Source organism: Lolium perenne, chromosome 3, assembly GCF_019359855.2.
Source record: "Lolium perenne isolate Kyuss_39 chromosome 3, Kyuss_2.0, whole genome shotgun sequence".
NCBI classification, from domain to species: domain Eukaryota; kingdom Viridiplantae; phylum Streptophyta; class Magnoliopsida; order Poales; family Poaceae; genus Lolium; species Lolium perenne.
The window spans coordinates 287,111,887-287,125,898 of NC_067246.2; the positions used below are offsets into that span (position 1 = coordinate 287,111,887).

Consider the following 14,012-nt stretch of genomic DNA (forward strand, 5'->3'; position numbering starts at 1 on the left):
TTATAATGCTTTCAATATGTTCTTATGTAAGTTTTGCTGTACCGGTTCATACTTGTGTTTTCTTCAAACAACCTTGCTAGCCAAAGCCTTGTACTGAGAGGAAATGCTTCTCGTGCATCCAAAAACCTTGAGCCAAAACTCATGCCATTTGTGTCCACCATAACTACCTACTATGTGGTATTTCTCGGCCATTCCAAAGTAAATTGCGTGTGTGCTACCTTCAAAATTTCATTCCTTGTCTTTGCAATACATAGCTCATGGGAAAATAGCTTAAAAACTATTGAGGTATTGAATATGTCGCTTATGTATCTTATTTCTTATAAGTTGCTTGTTGAGCGGTAACCATGTTTCCGGGGACGCCATCAACTTTTTACACCTTTGTTGTATATCATGTGAGTTGCTATGCATGTTCGTCTTGTCTGAAGTAAGGGTGATTTATCATGATTAAATGGTTTGAGTATGCATATTGTTAGAGAAGAACATTGGGCCGCCAACCAAAGCCATGTACCATGGTGGAAGTTTCAGTTTGGACATTAAACCTCAATCTCTTATGAGAATATTATCTGTTGTTGAATGCTTAAGCATTAAAGAGGAGTCCATTATCTGTTTTCTATGTTGTCCCGGTATGGATGTCCTCAAGTTGAGATCTATCAAAATTGAGAAATCAAATGCGATCTATCTCCTTGGACCTTTGTACAGGCGGCATAGAGGTACCCCTTTGTGACACTTGGTTGAAACATATGTAATGCAATGATAATCCATGGAAATCCGAGCTAATTAGGACAAGGTGCGAGCACTATTGGTATTCGATGCATGAGGCTTGCAACTTATAAGAGGTCTTATGCATAACACATATGAATTATTACTACCGTTGACAAAATTGTTTCCATGTTTTCAAAATAAAAAGCTCTAGCACATGAGTAATCCATGCTTCCCTCTGCGAAGGGCCTTTATTTTACTTTATGTTGAGTCAGTTTACCTACTTCTTTCTATCTTAGAAGCAAACACTTGTGTCAACTGTGTACATTGATTCTTACATGTTTACTTATTGCACTTGTTATATTGCTTTATGTTGACAACTATCCATGAGATATACATGTTACAAGTTGAAAGCAATTGCTGAAACTTAATCATCCTTTGTGTTGCTTCAAAACCTTCTATTAAGAATCTATTGCTTGATGAGTTAACTCTTATGCAAGACTTATTGATACTTGTCTTGAAAGTACTATTCATGAAAAGTCTTTGCTATATGATTCAGTTGTTTAGTCATTATCTTTACTATTGCTTCGAATCACTTCATTCATTTCATATGCTTTACAATAGTATTGATCAAGATTATGATAGTAGCATGTCACTTCAGAAATTATCCTTGTTATCGTTTACCTACTCGAGGGCGAGTAGGAACTAAGCTTGGGGATGCTTGATACGTCTCAAACGTATCTATAATTTGTTATGTTCCATGCTAGTTATATGACAATACTCACATGTTTTATATACACTTTATATCATTTTGATGCATTTTCCGGCACTAACCTATTAACAAGATGCCGAAGCGCCAGTTCCTGTTTTCTGCTGTTTTTGGTTTCAGAAATCCTACACAGGAAATATTCTCGGAATTGGACGAAACAAAAGCCCATGGTCTTATTTTGCACGAAGTCTTCCAGAAGTCCGAAGAGGAGACGAAGAAGGGCGACGAGGCGGCCACACCCTAGGGGGGCGCGGCCCCACCCTTGGGCGCGCCGCCCTATGGGGTGGGCCCCTCGAGCGCCTCCCGACTCTGCCCCTTCGCCTATATATTCTCTCTGTCGCGAAAACCCTATCACCGAGAGCCACGATACGAGAAAAGTTCCAGAGACGCCGCCGCCGCCAATCCCATCTCGGGGGATTCAGGAGATCGCCTCCGGCACCCTGCCAGAGAGGGGAATCATCACCGGAGGGCTCTACATCACCATGCCCGCCTCCGGACTGATGCGTGAGTAGTTCATCCTTGGACTATGGGTCCATAGCAGTAGCTAGATGGTTGTCTTCTCCTCTTGTGCTATCATGTTTAGATCTTGTGAGCTGCCTATCATGATCAAGATCATCTATTTGTAATGCTACATGTTGTGTTTGTTGGGATCCGATGAATATTGAATACTATGTCAAGTTGATTATCAATCTATCATATATGTGTTGTTTATGTTCTTGCATGCTCTCCGTTGCTAGTAGAGGCTCTGGGCAAGTTGATACTTGTAACTCCAAGAGGGAGTATTTATGCTCGATAGTGGGTTCATGCCTCCATTGAATCTGGGACAGTGACAGAAAGTTATAAGGTTGTGGATGTGCTGTTGCCACTAGGGATAAAACATCGATGCTTTGTCTAAGGATATTTGTGTTGATTACATTACGCGCAGTACTTAATGCAATTATCTGTTGTTTGCAACTTAATACTGGAAGGGGTGCGGATGCTAACCCGAAGGTGGACTTTTTAGGCATAGATGCATGCTGGATAGCGGTCTATGTTATTTGTCGTAATGCCCTAATTAAATCTCATATTAGTCACCATGATATATGTATGTGCATCTCTATTTGTCAATTGCCCAACTGTAATTTGTTCCCCCAACATGCTATTTATCTTATTGGAGAGACACCAATAGTGAACTATGGACCCTGGTCCATTCTTTTACATCTGAAATACAATCTACTGCAATCTCTGTTCTCTGTTGTTCATCGCAAACAAACATCATTCTCTACACCATACATTTAATCCTTTGTTTTCAGCAAGCCGGTGAGATTGACAACCCCACTGTTAAGTTGGGGCAAAGTATTGTGATTGTGTTGTGCAGGTTCCACGTTGGCGCAGGAATCCCTGGTGTTGCGCCGCACTACACTCCTTCACCAACAACCTTCACGTGGCCTTCATCTCCTACTGGTTCGATAACCTTGGTTTCTTACTGAGGGAAACTTGCTGCTGTACGCATCACACCTTCCTCTTGGGGTTCCCAACGGACGTGTGCTTCACGCGCCATCAGGCTCCAAAGTAACGATGGAAATTCTTCGACCCAAGCTCCAGCTGCTTTTGTGAGACGTTTTTTAATGCCATCGCAAATTAGACCATTGATCCTCTCCACTTGCCCGTTGGTTTGGGGATGTGAAACCAAAGCAAAACTGAGCTTTATGCCATTATCTTCACGAAATTCATGAAATTCTTTGGACGCAAAGTTGGTTCCATTGTCTGTGATGATGTTGTGAGGCACACCGAAGCGGCAGGTGATCCCTTTGAAGAATTTGAAAGCCGTTGTAGCCGTTTGGTTGGTTACTGGTATGGCCTCAATCCACTTGGTAAATTTGTCGACTGCCACTAGCAAATAGGTATGGCCACCTGGTGATGACTTTGGCATTGGTCCAACCTAATCGAGTCCCCACTGCGCAAAAGACCATGCCAAAGGTATCATCATGAGGTCCGTAGCAGGTGCGTGTGGTTTTGGTGCGAAACGTTGGCAAGGGTCGCACTTCCGAACCAAGTCTCTTGCATCGGCTGCTGTTGTTGGCCAATAAAACCTAGCTCTAAAATCTTTAGCCACAAATGCTCGGCTGCTTGCATGATGACCACATGTGCCTTCGTGTATCTCTCGCAACAGGGCCTTTCCATCATCGATGGTGATGCACCGTTGAAAGATGCCAGAGTTCATTAATAAAGTTCGCCATCTACTATAGTGAATGCTTTAGAGCGTCCGCATAATGCGTCTAGCCTCTGCCGGATCATCCGGCAACTGTTGTTGAAATAAATACGCCTGAAAGGGCTCAGTCCACACAGGCTCGAGGAGTAGAACTTGTTGTTCGGGTCCAACGATAATATCTTCGACAGCGCCGTGGGATGCAGCCCCCGAGTCAGCAGTCGATTTTTCAGGGGGTGCGGAAGTCTTGATCTTAATAGACCGCTGATTAATTACTTCATAAAAGACTCCATCTGGAATTGCGGAGCATGTGGAGCCAATATTTGCCAAGGCATCTGCTTCCTTGTTGCTAGCTCTGCCGATATGCTTTAACTCGCAACCTTCGAACTTGGCTTGCATCGATTGATACATTTGGCGATAAGCGATCATGTTGTCGCTGATGGTGTCACACAAATTCATCGACTGCTGGACCACGAGGTTTGAGTATCCATAAATATCCAAACGGGTAGCGCCACATGCCTTGGCCATACGCATGCCGTGCAATAATGCTTCGTATTCCGCTTCATTTTTTGTCGGTAGCGAGAAGTTCATCCTTAGCACATACTTCATCTTGTCTCCTTGTGGTGAAATTAACACCACTCCTGCGCCTGCGCCCATGCTTCGTTTGGAACCATCAAAGTACATATTCCATGAAACTGACATATCGGGTGCAGCCGGAGTATGCGACTGAATCCAATCGACAAAGAAGTCTGGGAGGACCTGGGACTTGATAGATGTTCAGTTGATGTAGGAAATATTATGTGGCCCTAACTCGATAGCCCACTGAGATAACCGACATGTAGCATCTGGATTGGTGAGTATATTCTTCAATGGAGCTTCAGTTACGACGACAATCGGATGCTCAGCGAAATAATGCCTCAACTTCCGTGCTGTCATCCATACGGCATATGCCAGCTTCTGGTAGTGTGGGTACCACTGTTTTGCCGGTGTGAGTACTTCACTGGGTAGTAGACAGGGCGTTGTACGCCGTGAACTTTCCCTTCTTCCGCGCGCTCGACTATAAGCACAGTGCTAACAACTCGACTAGTTGCTGCGATATAAAGTAACATCGGCTCCCTGTCATGTGGGGTAACAAGGACCGAGGAAGTTGACAAAACTTTCTTTAGATTGTCGAAATCATCCTATGCTTCTGTTGTCCACTGGAATTTTCCGATTTTTTCATCAATTGATAGAAGGGCAGAGCCTTTTCTCCTAATTTTCCAATGAACCTGCTGAGAGCTGCTACGTGTTCTGCTAGTTGTTGTACCTGCTGCAAATTCCTTGGTGGCTCCATGTCGAGGATAGCCTTGATCTTCAAGGGATTAGCCTCTATTCCTCTGGCTGAAATAAAGTACCCGAGTATTTGGCCTCCTGGTACCCCGAAAAAGCATTTCTTCGGGTTTAGCTTGATTTTGTAACGATCGAGGTTGTCGAAGGTTTCTCTCAGGTCGTCGATGAGCGTGGCGGCATTTCTGGTCTTAAAGACGATGTCGTCGATAAACCTCGATATTCCGGCCAATCTGCTCCCCGAGGCAGGCATGCATACACCGTTGATAGGTTGCGCCCGCGTTTTTTAACCCGAAGGTCATGACGCTGTAACAGTAAACACCATGCGGTGTAATAAACATTGTTAACTTCTGGTCTTCTTCTTTGAGCTTGATTTGATTATACCCTGAGTAAGCATCTAGAAATGAGAGGCGATCGCAGCCTGCAGTGGAACCGACAATTTAATCGATACGAGCCAATGGAAAATGATCCTTCAGGCAATGTTTGTTGAGACTCGTGAAGGCGATGCACATACGAAGAGCTGTCGTATCTTTCTTCGGCACCATGACTGGGTTGGCTACCCACTTGGCTTCCTTGAGCTCTCGAATAAACCCGACTTTACGGAGCCGATTAACTTCTTCTCCAATGGATTTTCTTTTTGGTTCCGAGAAACGACGTAATGTCTGCTGTACAGGCTTGGCTTTGGGGTCAACATTGAGGGTGTGCTCAGCGAGTTCCCTGGGAATACCTGACATGTCGGACGGCTCCCATGCAAATATTTCCTACCGCTCATGGAGGAACTCTATGAGCGCGCCTTCCTATGCGACAGTAAGATCACCCGATGCATTGATTGTTTTATTTGGATCAGAGGGATGCACTTGATGCTTCTTTGCTTCTTTGGCGGCGTCAAACTCGTCGGTGTTCCGATTATCGGCAGGTGGCTGCGTATGGTCAGTGAGCACGCCCAGTACATTGAGCTCTTTCTTGCCTCCGAATTTGGAGGTGATCTTCTGGAAATCCTTATCACAATTATCGGAACGAGAAAAACTTCCATGAACAGTTATTGTAGTCCCGTTATTGCCTAGCATCTTGAGCTTCAAGTACGCATAATGAGGAACTGCCATGAACTTGGCAAATGCTGGTCGGTGGAGGATGGCGTGGTACTGCGATTCCCAATCTACTACCTCGAACTCGGTCTCTCCTTCCTGAAATTGCTGGGAGTACCAAAGACAACGTCCAGCGAGATCTTGCCAAGAGGATATGTGGGTCGGGTCGGGATGATGCCATGGAAACCAGTATCGGATTCCTTTAACATATCGACCGTTAAACCCATCGCCTTCATCGTTCTTGCAAACAAGAGGTTTAAACCACTTCCTCCATCCATGAACACCTTGCTCATGTTGTATCCTTCGAACTATGCTTCAAGGACTAGGGAAATGTGACCGGGCCTTGGAACGGCTGTCAGGTGATCTGCCCTGCTAAACAGTATGCTTTGATCTGACCAATCGATATATTCGGGCACAGTTGCCATAGCCACTTCTGCAAGCTTTATCTCCCGTGAAAACTTCTTGGATTCTCTTTTTGAAACGCTGGCTTTGTGAATCATGTTCACATGCCCTTGAGATACAGGGTAAATTTCGGTAGGCACATAGATATCTTCGGATGGCACGTATTGTTGTTGTTGTGATTGAGCATAGGCAGATGTAACTTCTTTTATCGGATGCGCTATTGCTTCTGAATTAGACCTTAACTCCTCACACAACTTCTGAATATCGACGAACTGCCGATAATCCTTGAGGAGATGTGATGCCTTCTCAAGATTGTCCTTTGGGTCGATGTAAGTATGCAAGTAACATGGAGCGACAAGTTGTTCTGCAGCTGGCAGGTAAGGCACCCGAGGGAGGCGAACATGTCGGTTGCGGCTTCTGGTTAATCGCTCACTGTACCATCCTTCATCCTGCTAACCGTACTGATAGGGGAGGCTTGCAACACGATCTATTGCCTCGCATTGAAGGTCCCTTCTGTTCTTCTGGAGCTCCTGCCTGCTCCCAATGCTATTAAGATTTCTTTGGATTCTTACGTCGTTGTTCTTGAACGAGTATGGCGAATCCACCGCGGCTAGTGGCGGAACGACGATTGTTGGTGGAATTGAAATTCTTTCCGAACCCGGCGCGCCCGAACCCGGGAGTCGAAGGAAACCTCCGGAGTCGACGATGAAGTGGACGCTGCCGAACGTTGTGTCCATGTCGCCACGTAACTCCGAAGGAGTCGAACGCAACGCGTTGTTGCGTGGAGTGAACTCGAAGGATCCGCAGCGAACCGGGTCCCTTGAGCCTGAAGGTGTTGGTGACGACGGTGTTGGTGACGTCAGCAAGAACGCAGCCGACGTGACTGGAGCAGCCGATAATGTGCCTTGTACCGATAGGGTTCCCACAGACGGCGCCAATTTACGAGGGTGCTCCCCGGCAATACCCACCATGAGGGGCTTAGGGTTGACGGAATCCTGCAGGCTGACACGAGACATCGGAAACCAAACAAACGGGGAGAGAGATTTACCCATGTTCGGGGCCCTCGATGAGGTAAAACCCTTACTTCCTGCTTGTCTGATCTTAATTATTGAATATATCGGGTTACATTGGGGTAGCCGATAGACTGTGGTGGTTGTCTCGTCGAGAAGCTAAGATTCTAGGGTTTTAGCTCTTGACTTGCGGTGAATCTACGTGTTGAAGTTGTCCCTCGGCAGAACGTCTCCTAGCCTTTATATAGCAGGTCAGGTCCCAAGAGTTCTGTCCGGACTCGACTAGGTTACAAAGCGATCTATTCTAATCTTTCCTTTTATAGCGTCTTCTTGCCTTGTATCTCAAGAATCCTTCTTCAGATAAGTCTCTTTCTCTGGAATCGACGTATAGACCCACCTTGATTGTTGAGCAATCTTCATGAGCCTGTAGTTGAGCCGGAGGAGACAGTCTAATGTTGGTTATCCGAAGGATGATGTGTAGTAGTGTAATGTGTTTTTGAGTTAATCAATATGTTATATTATAAGGCTTTTGAATAAAATAATAAAACAAGTTGGGTGCATTGATGCAGAGGCCGGTAGTTTCTTTCCTAAAAATTTATAGTTGGCGATCAGTACCGGAAACGATAGTAAGAAAAAAATCTGCATTTTCATTTAGTTTCAGACATCATTTGGTAAGTCTAACTTTAGCAAGTGTGGCTAAGAAATTGAGCGACAAAATGTGCCCAAAATTTCAATCTACGACAATGCGCCATATGGATAATAAAATATGGCTATGCTAAAGTATGGCAAAACCAAACACATGCCAAATTATCAAACTTTTGCTTGGCAAAGTATGGCCGGAAACTTAAAAAAAAATCCCACGTTTGTAACTTGGAATGATTAATCTGAATTAAGTCAGTGAGTAATAGAATGACAGCTCCTCCCTGCTCGGGTCGCTCCCAGCTTGGGGCGACTCGGGTGGCCCCTAACCCTACCCACCCCTGCCGCCCCCCACATCCCTGCCTCACCGCCGCCTGAGACTGCTGGTGGGAAAGCCCGCGGGACGGCGGCGGCGAGGCGACCTCCAAGTGATGTGCTCGTTTCGGCGGCCGGTGCGGCCGTCCTCGGCCGGTGCGGCCGTCCTCGGCATCCAGATGCGGAGCTATGCCTGGCCATGGACTGCAGCTTCGGCCATCCTCGACCTCCGCCTTCTCCCAAGCGGAGACAACTCCAAGCTTCACGCCGCAGGTGCTGGCCATGGTGGAGTTGGTCAGGGTGACCTTTTGCAGCGGATCTGGGAGGGAGTGGTTGTAGGCGGGACAGGGGTCTCAGGCACCCGTCGCCGGCGCGGTGCTCCGGCGGGTGTGGCCTCCTTTGCTCTTACATGTCCTAGCTTCTCCTCTGCAAGCTTCTTGTGGTCGTCTTCCCGCGTTGCACGCGCATCTGGTCGGCTAGATCTGGGGATCTAATGGCCAAGCCGTGTTTTTTCGTCGAGCTGCGGGTGGTAGGTGTGCTGGCCGGTGCCATTCCGGAGCGGCGGCTCCGGGTGGTGGACGCACGAGCGGCTATGTGGCGAGCCTCATGGCGGCGGTGTTGGTCGCGCCCCTTGGCCATGAGGACGGCAAGGCGGGCAACATCGGGAGCTCCTGGTGAGGTTCGGCACGGGCGCCGTTCCTCGCCCAGATCTAGATCTGGAGGCGTTGTGGCAGTCATGGTGTCCCCCATCCTCGCGGTGTGGGCTGGAGCTAGTTCCTCTACTCGGGGTTGCTGGGTGTTGTGGCCGAGCGAAAGCTCAGGCTGACGATGTCGGTTCTGGTATCGGTGACGCCCATGAGCGCCGTTTCCCCTCTTGTGGGCGATACCGTGGCTCCACCTCACCGCCCCAAGTCATTGCTCCGGGTGAAAGCCCTGGTCTTCGGACCAGGCGGTGGCGGCGCTGCTACGTCGTAACCTCGTTGGAGGCACTGCCTTGTAGCATCGGTCTTGTCTTCGCCATACCTGCTTCGGCGGCAAAGTTGGTGCCTTCTCTGCGGTCGAAGAGATGTTGTAGTGGCTTCCTTGCTCATGTGCTTCGTGGGAGGCCAGTTCGGCCCATGGAGGCGTCGTCCACCTCAGTGCTATGTTCGCCGAGCGAAGCAGCCGCGGTCGGCGGGATGCCGTTCGTCGTTGTTATCGGTGTTGTGGTGGGCTAGGGTTCGTCCCCACGCAGGCATGTCTGACGACGCAGTTACCACCGGTTTCTGGACTTGGGGTCGGACCGTGGCCATGGCGGGCGACCTCCGCACGGCATTGTGATGTTGGGCTTCCCCTCTCCCGTTCTCGACGTCTTTGCGAGGCTCCGCCCTTCCTTCTCTTGTGCTCATGTTCTTTACCAAGCTTGTTCCTTCTGTTGTGGTGCCCTCTGCGGTTGAGTCTTCGTGCTCGGCCTAGTAGTTGTGCTCTAGTTTTTGTTTTAGCTTGATCTTGGATCTGCGTTGTAAGAGGTTTTCCTCAACACTTTGTATCATTCGGCCGTGCTGGCTTTATTAATTTAAAGTGGGCTTCTTAGCCTTTTATCTAAAAAAGCGTGTAATAGAATCATCGAACTGATGAGAAGACACCATCCAACTACGTAGCAGTTCTAACAGGAAACAAATTCCACAAAAGTTGATAGCATGCGCTCCAAATAAAAGTAATAATATTACAAAATATCACTAGTAATTCTTAAGGGTAGCAAGATTGGCAACGATACTATATTTGAGAATGGGATGGCATCATGTAGCTACACTCCTTAAGGGAACCAAGACTGGGAATGATATATCTGGTATGGCATCATGTAGCTAGACTGTCCAGGCCACCCATCGTCTTTTCCACCTGAACTGACACCTGAAACAAGCAAAAAGAAGGCTCATGTCTTATCTGATGAGTAAAGACAGCGCAAACATTATATCATAAATCAAGGAAAGATGTACACGATGCATCCAAGTAAAGATGTACACGATGCATCCAAGTAAGCATGAAAATAGTACATCGAACAGTAGCAATAAAACAACACTGCAACGTAGAACATGGATTTCAGAGTACTATCTTCAGGTAGTACAGGAAATACGGACCCTTTTTTAAATTTTAGGAAGCAAACTTGGCAATGAGCTCCTTTACAAGAGAGGGGCATGTTCTGATTATGTCGTCCAAGCCGTCAGCCTCTGTAATCTCTTTCAAATTAGCAGGAGTCTTGACAAACTCGAGGCATGCCTCCTTCAATCCACAACAGTTATGCCGATCAGCTAGAGTAAAAATATTCGTCACTGAGCTCACGCTTATGTTTTCACACAACTTTTTTTCACATAGTGCTTTCAGCCTTTGAAGATCGTATCTATCTGCGGCTGCAAGCAAATGTTGGAGCCACAATGCTTCTTTGGCTTCATCCTCTTCTTCTAGCATAGCTATCTCTATATCTGGCAGTGAGTCTGTGTAAACAAAGAAAAGCAAGGCCCTAAACACACATGCTTCCATCTCTTCCACATCTATGACGCTTGATACTGTGCCCTCCTTCATGGGGCCAAAGAGCTCAGCCTTGAAGACTGCAGATCGAGCTGCAAGCACGCACCGATGGGCAACAAACGTCTCATTGTCAACTTTGAATGTCACGTCAGTTCCCTCATTGGACTGTAGGAGGTCGCTGATATGCTGTTGTAAGCTAGGGGGTGGTACCTTAATTGCAATATCAGCAGTGGTGACAATGGCGAGGGGTCACATCGGATGGTGAAACAATCGTCCTTTAGATGATTTGATTTCTCAAGGACGTTGTTTTTCATGAAAACCGTGTAACCCCAAGATGGAGCATTGCTGGAGAACATGCCTGGAGGGGCTGCATTAACATATGCTGAATCTTGCTTCTCAAGCTCGTCGACAAAACTAAATATGTAGCGCACCTTCAGGGGCCCTGTAACATCTTGATCATCAAGCTGCAAAAAGAGAGATAACGAGTCGGCACTAGTCCAGTTGTCGCCCTTAGGATAGTACTTGATGCGCCAACGATGGCCTCCCACCATGAAACCGAGAGAGTAGAACGCCGTGCCATTATGTGTAACTGCTTTGGCATACGAGTATCCGTTAACCACAAGGAGGTGGTAGCCTCTGGCCGATGCGACGTTGATGGCATGGCCGGCGCTCCCCATGCATTTGCCGACGATAGACACGCCAGCAAATGACATATGCCAGATGAGCAACACTTAACTGAATCTGATGATGGAGAATGTGGCACTCGCGCTCGGAATGAATTCGCAAGGATTGATAAGGCCGCCCAATATTTCACGGTAAAGATGCTAATAACGGATTTAACTTCCACAAGAACTGCTTAGTTGAGGCTTGTAGAGTCTTCAACAGCAGGTATCTTCCAATAAAAAATCCTTCTGACTACCCAGTAACAGTTAGTAATCTCAGCAGAGTTATTCTCACGTGTTAACAGCAATCAACCAACAGTAGTATCTATAGATTCTCTAGCGTTGAAGATAGCAGAGATTACAGGAATATCTTCTCACATCAGCGGCAAGAGGAACTCCCGGCTAGCAATCAGCGGAACACACGAATAAATTCAGTGACAAGTTTACCTGACAACTGCAGATTCAACGTAAGAACACACGGGAACCCTGCTAGCGTTGGATGTGCGCGGTTGAGCTCACGCGGCTACTACGGTCGATGGATTCCTGCAATTCCAGCGCGTGGAAAATTGGAAACAGATTCGACGAGTTATCGTCGGGCGACAAGCACAATTGGCGGCCGCAACATCCTGGCAATTTTCTGGTTACACGTCAAATCTCAAATAAACTGGTGTACCCTAATACTACTTTTTTTTTGGGAAAGTCTACCCTAATGCATGGCCGGCTCGCACTATGTATGTAGTGCGTACAAAACACTTGACACACGACCAGGACTCTGATTTTATCGCTCTCAATTAAGTACCACTTTGGCCCATACCTCAAAAAAAAAGTACCACTTTGGCCCATACCTCAAAAAAAAAGTACCACTTTGGCCCAACCTGAAGTCCTAAACCAGTACGCAAACAAGCTAGGCCCAGCCTTAACAGATAGTTTGGTAACCTCCTGCTGCGCATCCAACTTAAAATGTTGATTTTGAGGCAACATACTACAGTTGTGCGCAGAAGCAAAACATTTGAAAGAATTGTGAAAACAACCCTGCAACTTGAACGTGACGAAGAAAAAATACATTCAATGAAAAAGCAGCTCCGACCGCATTTTCATCAGAAAAAAGATACATGAACATGACAAGTTCAAAATTGCATGAGTATGTAACTTATCGTAAGAACTGCAAAACAAAGAAGATAAAAAAGCTAAGTTTAGGATGATGCCAGAAAACATGAAGAGGTGTAGGGTATGGAAAGCATGAGAGCACACGAGCATTGCTGAGTTAATCCTTGTTGGGCCCTCCCAACATGGACATATGTAGTATGCGCTAACTTTTCCCTCTAGTGGCGACGAAGGGTTTTATTGAACATAACGCGAAGGTAGTGAATCTCAATTATATAAAGCCACATGTAAATAAAACAAAAAGTATCTTGATGTCCCCAACAATACCGAGGGTAGTGAATTGATTGTGCATGACAATTGGATAAGATGTGGCAGGCTCCGGCACTAGGGCGCTTGATGTGCATAGCCAAAGCCCCGGTGCGCCAAACGGGTTGTTAGGAAATTTTGAATAATTTGGGGGCACAAAGGGATATGCCACTTTGATACCTCTCATGTGAGGCCACTACGGCGATCGGTCTTCATTGTCTACCATGAGGGAGGTGAATAACGATGCTCGATGACCTACTCTGGTAGCATCGAGGGTAAGGAGACGACGACGGCATACTTTTTTAACGCGGGGTAAGCTAATCGACTAATTGAGATCTCTCTAAGAATTCTTGTATTACTCAAAGTAAAGAAGTAAAACGAATCACTGTAATTCACATAAGTAATAATACATAAGTAATAATTCTATGATTTGAATTTATGTTATTTCAAAGAGTAAAGCGCACCACAGGTCCTAAAAGATTTTAGGCGGTGTCAACTGGGTCCTAAATGTACGAAAATGCATATCTAGGTCCTAAAAGAATATAAGTAGTTCACCGCGGGTCCTATCCGGCACTGACATTCGTAGTCGGCGTGTTGGCTCTTGCCACATAGGCAGTATTTTGCAAAAACAATCCTCTGAAATACTATCTTCTATTTTTATGGCATGTCTCATCCTCATCAGTCGTCACCACACCAGCGAGACAAATAACATAGAGATGGCATTAGCATCGATGCCTTCGGAGCTGCAGACACGGGGATGTTGTCGCCGCCCTCAGCGAGAAGTTGTTTCTGCACATGCGCATGCGCCTGCGGCTTGGCAGGCACCCATGCTCACCTCCTCTGGGGAAACTCCTGATCTTCCACCGTCTTCATCGGCACCTCCGATGGACCTAATTGTTGGAAAAATCTTCTAACAATTCTATAGGATTATTCTAAGCATGTTTTATGATTCATATTACTTATGATTCATGTTTCTTGCAATGCTATTTACTTTTATGCATA

At 46.5% G+C, this 14,012-nt stretch overlaps 1 pseudogene; it reads right to left on the reverse strand.

Annotated features, from left to right (window-relative positions):
• Positions 1 to 10,563: 10,563 nt before the first annotated feature.
• LOC127338656 (BTB/POZ and MATH domain-containing protein 2-like) lies at positions 10,564 to 11,651 on the reverse strand (annotated as a pseudogene).
• Between the last annotated feature and the right edge of the window lie 2,361 nt (positions 11,652 to 14,012).